Source organism: Pinus tabuliformis, chromosome 7 (assembly GCF_031772625.1).
Source record: "Pinus tabuliformis cultivar Carrire ecotype Pingquan chromosome 7, CPIR1, whole genome shotgun sequence".
NCBI lineage: Eukaryota > Viridiplantae > Streptophyta > Pinopsida > Pinales > Pinaceae > Pinus > Pinus tabuliformis.
In genome coordinates, this window is record NC_142293.1 from 1,025,666,179 (window position 1) to 1,025,675,856 (window position 9,678).

The 9,678-nt window shown below is 50.8% G+C and overlaps 2 non-coding genes and 1 pseudogene across 2 annotated transcripts; all 3 read right to left on the minus strand.

The window, feature by feature from the left end:
- Nucleotides 1-245, minus strand: part of LOC149251158 (25S ribosomal RNA) — a 2,999-nt pseudogene extending 2,754 nt beyond the window's left edge.
- A 247-nt stretch (nucleotides 246-492) lies between these two features.
- LOC149251159 (5.8S ribosomal RNA) lies at nucleotides 493-644 on the minus strand. The gene has a single exon (XR_016267572.1). It is a non-coding gene; the product is annotated as a 5.8S ribosomal RNA (ribosomal RNA).
- Nucleotides 645-2,848: 2,204 nt separating this feature from the next.
- Nucleotides 2,849-4,662, minus strand: LOC149251160 (18S ribosomal RNA). Its single transcript, XR_016267662.1, has one exon. It is a non-coding gene; the product is annotated as an 18S ribosomal RNA (ribosomal RNA).
- Nucleotides 4,663-9,678: the final 5,016 nt, after the last annotated feature.

A 9,678-nucleotide genomic window follows, 5' to 3' on the forward strand; every position in this document is an offset into this window, starting at 1 on the left:
ATGCGGCAGGGTCCCGGGCCGATGGGGTTGTCACCCTCTCATGCACCCCCTTCCAAGGGACTTGGCCCAGGTCCACCGCTGAGGATGCTTGTACAGACTACAATTCAGGGAGCACCGCCGCCCGATTTTCATGTTGGGCTCTTCCCAGTTCGCTCGCCGCTACTAGGGGAATCCTTGTAAGTTTCTTTTCCTCCGCTTAATTATATGCCTAAACTCAGCGGGTGTTCTCGCCTGATCTGGGGTCGCAAAGTTGGAGCTAAATCCACCCTACCCCATGAGAGGACAAGAGAGAGAAAAGAAAGTTCGAGCGATGCCACACAAAGCCCGCATCAGCTAACACCGACTGCCCATCCAAGGGGACAAGATCACCGCTTGCCGACGCACACCATGAAACATCGCTTGAGGTATTTCAGCCGTCCGCACCGCATGGGGCATGGACGACTAGCTCCGCTGCTCCCTAGCATATTGCAGGGAGCGCGTTTGAATGGGATGCGATGCCCAGACAGATGTGCCCTCGACCGAGGCCTCGAGCGCAAATTGCGTTCAAAAACTCAATGATTCACGGGATTCTGCAATTCACACTAAGTATCGCATTTCGCTATGTTCTTCATCGTAATAAGAGTCAAGAGTCGTTTCCACGTGTATTACCGAAAAATCGGCCACAAAACTGAATAGGGGCACCCCCCAACAACAAATGTAAGGCCAAGGGGCAAAAGGAGGAAAAATGCAGGAGAGAAAGAGAAACAAAGGTGTCTAACCCGCTCATAGGGGGAGGCTCGAACAGAGGAAAATCTCCCCTAGCCCCACGCCCTCAAAAAAAGAGGGGAAATGCATGGAAAAATGATCGAGAAGGACTAGGGTGGCGACCCCAGGAGCTCACACTACTTTTAGCCCTTCCCCGACACCAGCCCACAACGATTCCCCCTTTTCTCCGTAGAGTTAGGGACCGAAAGGAAGAAAAGGGTAGAAAACAAAGCACAAAAAAGGCACAAGCCTCTGAAAGCCCCGTGCCTTTGGCAAAAGGGGGGAACTGAAGGGGATGACGATCAAGAAGGACTAGGGTGGCCACCCCGGGAGCTCGCACTGTGTTTCATCCTTTCGGAACACCAATCCACAACAATCCCACCTTTTCTCTGTAATGCTAGGGGCCACGAGGAAGAAGGGAAGAAAACAACAAGAGAGAAAGGGATATATCAATCGTGGCTACCGGCTCACAAGGGGAGGCTTCAAGCAGAGAACAAGCCTCTCCAACCCCATGACTTCACAAAAAGGGGGGAACTTCAGGGGACGGCGATCGAGAAGGACTAGGGTGGCCACCCTTGGAACTCGCACTGCTTTTCGTCCTTCCCGAACACCAATCCACAATAATCCCACCTTTTCTCCGTAAAGCTAGGGGCCGAAAGGAAGAAGGGAATAAAACAACATTAAAGAAAGAGAGATATCAAACACGTCCACCGGCTCATAGGGGGAGGCTCAAATAGAGAACAAGCTTCCCCACCCCCGTGCCTTCAAAAAAATGGGGGGAACTGTAGGGGACGGCGATCGAGAATGACTAGGGTGGCCACCCTCGGAACTCGCACTGCTTTTCGTCCTTCTTGAACACCAATCCACAACAATCCCACCTTTTCTCCGTAAAGACAAGGGGCCAAAAGCAAGAAGGGAGGAAAATAACAGGAAAGCAAGAGATATCAAACGTGGCTACCGACTCACAAGTGGAGGCTCAAACAGAGAACAAGCTTCCCAAACCCCGCGCCCTCGAAAAAAGGGGGGAACTGCAGGGGACGGTGATCGAGAAGGACTAGGGTGGCCACCCTGAGAACTCGCACTGCTTTTCGTCCCTCCCGAACACCAATCCACAACAATCCCACCTCTCCTCCATAAAGCTAGGGGCAAAAGGAAGAAGGGAAGAAAACAACACCAAAGAAACAAAGATCACAAGAAACGAGAGAAGTTGAACATCACGCCGAGTAGATGTCTGCTAACCAAAAAGAAATCAAACAAGGCACCCAATCAAAAAAGCGTCCCACCTCTTCACACCCTCCCACACGCATTCAGCACAACACCCTTTCCAACTTTACAACATATAGCAAACAACCAAGCAAATAAATCACAACCTAAAACTAACCAATAGAAAAGACAAGGGCCACGATGAGACCAGTGTCTGGAGCACGTCACTGAGATGCACACAGCCCCCCAACCCAGCGGCACAAGGCTTCAAATAACAAATAGACCGCTGCCAATAACACAAACGCACCCCGCTCTTGCACCCCTCCGTGTACAAAACACCCAACAACCTTTCCAGTGAGAGAGTCAACGGGGGTCAAATAATCAAACTCCAAAGAGGAGTTTTCACGGGCCGATGCTCAACGCTGGAGAAAGCCGTAGGCCACAAATACATCGATGGTTCAAGGCCACTAGAGAGAGGGACCTTCGCAAAGTGCACACCACGAAACAAAGAAATGATGCAAGTCCCACAAAAAACCCACAATCCAAAGGGAGGAACAAAGACACGACCCGCTACTTCTTTTTCCCTCAGAAGGGGAGTGGGTCACGAGAGGACGAGGAATTCCCTTGACGGCAAAGGCACAAGATAAGATTGCCATGCTCATGCCTGTCGGCGGGGAAAATTGCGATCTCGATGGAGCTCAGACCAAGGGATGGGTTTTTCATTACCTCGACACCCAAGTCTTCCGCGAGGGCATGTCGAGGAATGGTCGGGAGGGACTAGGGTGGCAACCAACAATGTTCCCGCCAAACACCGAACCCGCTGCCCTACAGATGCACCACAAAGTCCCACATTGGAATCGAAACACAACCAACCCGAACCAAAAAAGAAAACCCCTACTATCAATGATCCTACCACAGGTTCACCTACGGTAACCTTGTTACGACTTCTCCTTCCTCTAAATGATAAGGTTCAATGAACTTCTCACGATGTCGACGGCGGCGAACCACCATCATCGATGCAATCTGAACACTTCACCGGATCATTCAATCGGTAGGAGCGATGGGCGGTGTGTACAAAGGGCAGGGACGTAGTCAACACGAGTTGATAACACGCACTTACTAGGAATTCCTCGTTCAAGACCAATAATTGCAATGGTCTACCCCCATCACGATGTAATTTGAGAAGATTTCTCGATCCTCTCGAACCAGGAATAAAAACTCATTGGCTGCACCAGTGTAGCGCGCGTGCGGCCTAGAACATCTAAGGGCATCACAGACCTATTATTGCCTCAAACTTCCTTGGCCTAAATGGCCATAGTCCCTCTAAGAAGCTGGCCGCGAAAGGGGAACCTCGGCGTAGCTAGTTAGCAGGATGAGGTCTCATTCGTTATCGGAATTAACCAGACAAATCGCTCCACCAACTAAGAACGGCCATGCACCACCACCCATAGAATCAAGAAAGAGCTCTCAATCTGTCAATCCTTACTATGTCTGGACCTAGTAAGTTTCCCCGTGTTGAGTCAAATTAAGCCGCAGGCTCCATTCCTGGTGGTGCCTTTCTGTCAATTCCTTTAAGTTTTAGCCTTGCGACCATACTCCCCCCGAAACCCAAACACTCTGATTTCTCAGAAGGTGCTGGCGGAGTCCTTAGAGCAACATCCGCCGATCCCTGGTCGACATCGTTTATGGTTGAGACTAGGACGGTATCTGATCGTCTTCGAGCCCCCAACTTTCGTTCTTGATTAATGAAAACATCCTTGGCAAATTCTTTCGCAGTGGTCCGTCTTTCATAAATCCAAGAATTTCACCTCTAACAATGAAATACGAATGCCCCCGATAGTCCCTATTAATCATTACTCCAGTCCTGAAGACCAACACAATAGGACCAGACTCATATCACGTTATTCCATGCTAATGTATTCAGAGCATAAGCTTGCTATGAGCACTCTAATTTTTTCAAAGTAACAACACCGGAACTGCGACTGGGCCAATTAAGGCTAGGAGCACGCCACCGACAAAAGGGACAGAAGGGCAGGTGCACACCGAGTAGGCGGACCAACCCTTATGACCCAAGATCCAACTACGAGCTTTTTAACTGCAACAACTTAAATATACGTTATTGGAGCTGGAATTACCGCGACTGCTGGCACTAGAATTGCCCTCCAATGGATCCTCGTTAAGGGATTTAGATTGTACTCATTCCAATTACCAGACTCGATGAGCCGAGTATTGTTATTTATTGTCACTACCTCCCCATGCCAGGATTGGGTAATTTGCGCGCCTGCTGCCTTCCTTGGATGTGGTAGCCATTTCTCAGGCTCCCTCTCCGGAATTGAACCCTAATTCTCCGCCACTCGTCACCACCATGGTAGGCCTCTATCCTACCATTGAAAGTTGATAGGGCAAAAATTTGAATGAAGCATCGCCAGCACAAGGGCTATGCGATCCGTCGAGTTATCATGATTCACCGAAGAAGCGGGCAAGCCCGCGCTAGCCTTTTATCTAAAATATGCATCCCTTCCAAAGAGTCAGGACTTGGTGCATGTATTAGCTCTAGAATTACTATGGTTATCTGAGTAGTATGGTACCATCAAAAAAACTATAACTGATTTAATGAGCCATCCGCAGTTTCACAGTCTAAATTAGTTCATACTTAGACATGCATGGCTTAATCTTTGAGACAAGCATATGACTACTGGCAGAATCAACCAAGTAGCACCCTCCCAATTCAAAGGGCATTTTGGGCACTCTCTTATCGAGAGCCAACCTGAACACCCATCAAGTCAAAGAGACGTCAGAATATCATGTAAAACTTTTATGCCTTGCACCTCTTGCATCCCAAGAAGGAAGCACATGCAACATGCCAAGGACATGGCGAACAAATGAGTAGACCTACAGAGCCACAACGCACCAAGGCCACTCCGGAGTTTGCAGCCACGGCCCAACCAACAAGAAAATGAGCGATCACTCACCAACTCCCTTAGAAATGCCTCCAAAGGCCTCCACGCCCCACACTGAGGGCACCTAGGAGTCCACCCGGACAGCAGCAACGATGGACCTCGATCACTCGATCGCCTGTGGAATCCTCGATGCAAAGGAAACAAATGTAGAATGACCAACCACGCAACCTCTATATTACAAATGAGCCACAACCCTCCCCGCCCCCGCACCGAGGCCACCTAGGAATCCACCCGAACAGCAGCAATGATGGACCTCGATCTCTCGAACGCCTATGGCACCCTCGATGAGAAGGAAAAGGAACGAAATAAAAAGAGGATGACTGACCGCACAAATCCTATCATAGAGAGGCCATACAAACCTCCCCGCCCCGCACCGATGCCACCTAGGAGTCCACTCAGACAGCAGCAACAGTGGACCTCGATCGGATGATCACCTGCGGTAGCCTCGACACAAAGGCAAGGGAAGGAAATCATACAAGACAAACCGAACCTGCAACCTCCCTTAGAAATGCCCCCCAACCCACCCCTCCCCTCCCCGCACAGGGCCACCTAGGAGTCAACCCGGACAGTAGCAATGATGGACCTCGATCGCATGATCGCCTACGGCAGCCTCAATGCAGAGAGGAAATGGAAGGAAATAAAACAAGACTAATTGAGCCCACAACCTCTCTCTGAAATGCCCTCCGACCCTCCACGCCATGGACCTAGGCCACCTAGGAGTCCACCCGTGACAGCAGCAACGGTGGACCTCGATCACTTGACCTCCTGCGGCAACCACGATGTGAAGGCAAAGGAAGGAAGTAAATGCAAATCAAGAGGGTCGCTAAACAATACAGGAACACATATCCAAACAGGAGGAGGAGGGATCGGGTAGCTCCGTACCCCACACACCCTACGTACAGGCAACCTAGGGGATTTCCCATAGCTTTACCGACCGGACGATGAATAATTTTCCCCTATGGCCACCTCCACGCAAAGGAGGGAGGTCGAAGAGTTCCACCTCGAAATCCTTCTTCCAGATAGCCCCCACCATCGATGACTATAGTAGCAAGCCTCCTCCACATTGGACCATGAGAGCATACACAATTGAAACAACAAGTGCCCCCCAACCCTCCCCGCAAAGAGGCCACCTAGGAGTCCACCCGGACAGCAGAAACGATGGACTTCGATTGCATGATCGCCTGCGGCAGCCTCAATGCAAAGGAAATGGAAGGAAACAAAACAAAAAGACCAACCAAGCCCACAACCTCTCTTTTGAATTCCCCCCGACCCTCCACGCCATGCACCGAGGCCACCTAGCAGTCCACCCGCGCCAGCAGAAACGGTGGACCTCGATCACTTGACCGCCTGTGGCAACCACGATGCGAAGGCAAAGGAAGGAAGTAAATGAAAATCAAGAGGGTCGCTACACAATACAAGAACACATGTCTGAACAGGAGGAGGGATCGGGCAGCTCCGCACCCCACACACCCTACGTACAGGCAACCTAGGAGATTTCCCACAGCTTACCGACCGGACGATGAATAATTTTCCCCTACGGCCACCTCCACGCAAAGGAGGGAGGTTGAAGCATTCCACCTTGAAATCCTTTTTCCAAATAGCCCCCACCATCGATGTAGCAATCCTCCTCCCCGTTGGACCATGAGCGCATACACAATTGAAACAAAAAGTGCCCCCCAACCCTCCCCTCCCCGCAGAGAGGCCACCTAAGAGTCCACCCGGACAGCAGCAACGATGGACCTCGATCGCATGATTTCTTGTGGCAGCCTCAATGCAAAGGAAACGGAAGGAAACAAAACAACAAGACCAACCGAGCCCACAACCTCTCTTAGAAATGTGCCCCCCGACCCTCCACGCCACGCATTGAGGCCACCTAGGAGTCCACCCGCGACAGTAGAAATGGTGGACCTTGATCACTTGACCGCCTGCGGCAACCACGATGCGAAGGCAAAGGAAGGAAATAAATGCAAATCAAGAGGCTCGCTACACAATACAAGAACATATCCAAATAGGAGGAGGGATCCGGCAGCCCCGCACCCCCCACACCCTACGTACAGGCAACCTAGGAGATTTCCCTCGAAATCATTCTTCCAAATAGCCCCCACCATCGACATAGCAAGCCTCCTCCCCATTGGACCAGGAGCGCATACACAATTCAAACAACAAATGCCCATAAACGTTGTGACTTAACATTTTGAGCCGCAAAAGCCTGCCACGCACGTAAGATGCAAGGGAAAAGCCGACCCCTCGATCAAACATATGAGCCAACACATCTATCAAAACCTCAGAGCCAACGCAACCACGAACGATGTGCACTTTGAAAGGAATGCCAACCCTTGACTTTACAATAAGGAGAACAGCGCCTCAAATCGCCCGACGGAAAAAGCAAGCAAGAGGGAGGGTAAGTTGTTTACGACCAAAACCCTTAAGTGTATGCATCTCAACTGACAATGCCAACATAGAAATAGTACAAGCACAAGACACCGGTACCATAAACAACCGAACAATGAAGAGGCTAGCCATCACAAGGAGCCACACCACAACAACCCATACAACTCCCAAAACTTGGAGCAGAAGGGGAATTGTTCACATATGCCTCCCGGGACAAGCATGGCCAACATTACCACTCATGCATTACCGAGAGGGTATGGAGAGAAGATGAAAATCGGATGCCCTACAAATGACCCAAGGCCATTCTTGAGGCAAACTTGAAAAACCAACTCAATTACCAACCCACCTTTCACACGAAAAGCAAAACCCTCCACACCAAATAGGGAGGAGGTGAACAATATAACGAGGAGCCAATTTCAATGGAGCCACAAATGGCTGCCCAGCCCAATCAAAATTCTCTATTCGCAAAAACCGAGGGGCACGATAGTGACATAGGCAACGATGGAGTTTTGGGGCTTCCATCTGGGACCGCAACAAAAAAGGCCCAAAGGAGCACCGAGAAAACTTTCAACATTCTTATCGTTGGGATGGGAAAGAGGGACGGGGATGAGCACGGCCCACATTACTGCTCATGTGCTACCGAGTGAGGATGGAGAGAAGACGAAAATCGGCCACCCTACAAATGACCCAAGGCCATCATTCGGGCAAACCCGACAAAGCAACTCAATTACCAACCCACCTTTCACACGGAAAGAAAACCTATCCCCGGTATGTTCTGGAGGGGCACGAGGGGGACCAGGGCGAGCCAAGGAGCCACACCACCGCAACCCATACAGCGCCGAGAACTTAGAGAGCAGAAGGGGAATTGTTCATGTATGCCTCCCGGGACGAGCATGGCCAACATTACCGCTCATGCGCTACCGGGTAGGGATGGAGAGATGATGAAAATCGGACACCCTACAAACAACCCAAGGCCATCCTTCAAGCAAACACTCGATTACCAACCCACCTTTCACACGGAAAGAAAACCTACCGCTGGTATCATATGGAGGGGCACAAGGGGACCAAGACGAACCAGGGAGCCAAACCACAACAACCCCTACAACTCCAAGAACTTAGAGAGCAATTGTCTACATATGCCTCCCGGGACGAGCATGGGCAACATTACCGCTCATGCGCTACTGAGTGGGGATGGAGAGAAGATGAAAATCGGCCACCCTACAAACGACCCAAGGCCATCGTTCAGGCAATCGCGAAAACACAACTCGATTACCAACCAACCTTTCACACGGAAAGAAAACTTGTCGCTGGTATCATCTGGAGGGGTACGAGGGGGACCAGGACGAGCCAGGGAGCCACACCACAACATAACAACCCATGTAGCTCCAAGGACTTGGAGAGCGGAAGGGGAATTGTTCACATATGCCTCCCAGGATAAGCATGGACAACATTACCGCTCATGCGCTACCGAGTGGGGATGGAGAGAAGATGAAAATCAGCCGCCCTATAAACGACCCAAGGCCATCGTTCAGGCAAACGCGAAAAAACAACTCAATTACCAACCCACCTTTCACACGGAAAGAAAACCTGTCGCTGGTATCATCTAGAGGGGCACTAGGGGACCAGGACGAGCCAGGGAGCCACACCACAACAGCCCATACAGCTCCAAGAACTTGGAGAGCGGAAGGGGAATTGTTCACATATGCCTCCCAGGCTGAGCCTGGCCAACATTACTGCTCATGCGCTACCGAGTGGGGATGGAGAGAAGATGAAAATCAGCCACCCTACAAACGACCCAAGGCCATCGTTCAAGCAAACCAGAAAACACAACACGATTACCAACCCACCTTTCACACAGAAAGAAAACCTGTTGCTGGTAACATCTGGAGGGGCACGCGGGACGAGGACGAGCCAAGGATCCACACCACAACAGCCCATACAGCTCCGAGAACTTGGAGAGCGGAAGGGGAATTGTTCACATATGCCTCCCAAGACAAGCATGGCCAACATTACCGCTCATGCGCTACTGAGTGGGGATGGAGAGAAGATGAAAATCGGCCACCCTACAAACGACCCAAGGCCATCGTTCAGGCAAACCCAAAAACACAACTCGATTACCAACCCACCTTTCACACGAAAAGAAAACCTGTTGCTGGTATCAGCCGGAGGGGCACTCAGGGACCACGACGAGCCAGGGAGCCACACCCCAACAGCCCATACAGCTACAACAACTTGGAGAGCAGAAGGGGAAGTGTTCACATATGCCTCCCAGGACGAGCATGGCCAACATTACCGCTCTTGCGCTACCGAATGGGGATGGAGAGAAGATGAAAATCGGCAGCCATACAAATGACGCAAGGCCATCATTCAGGAAAACCTG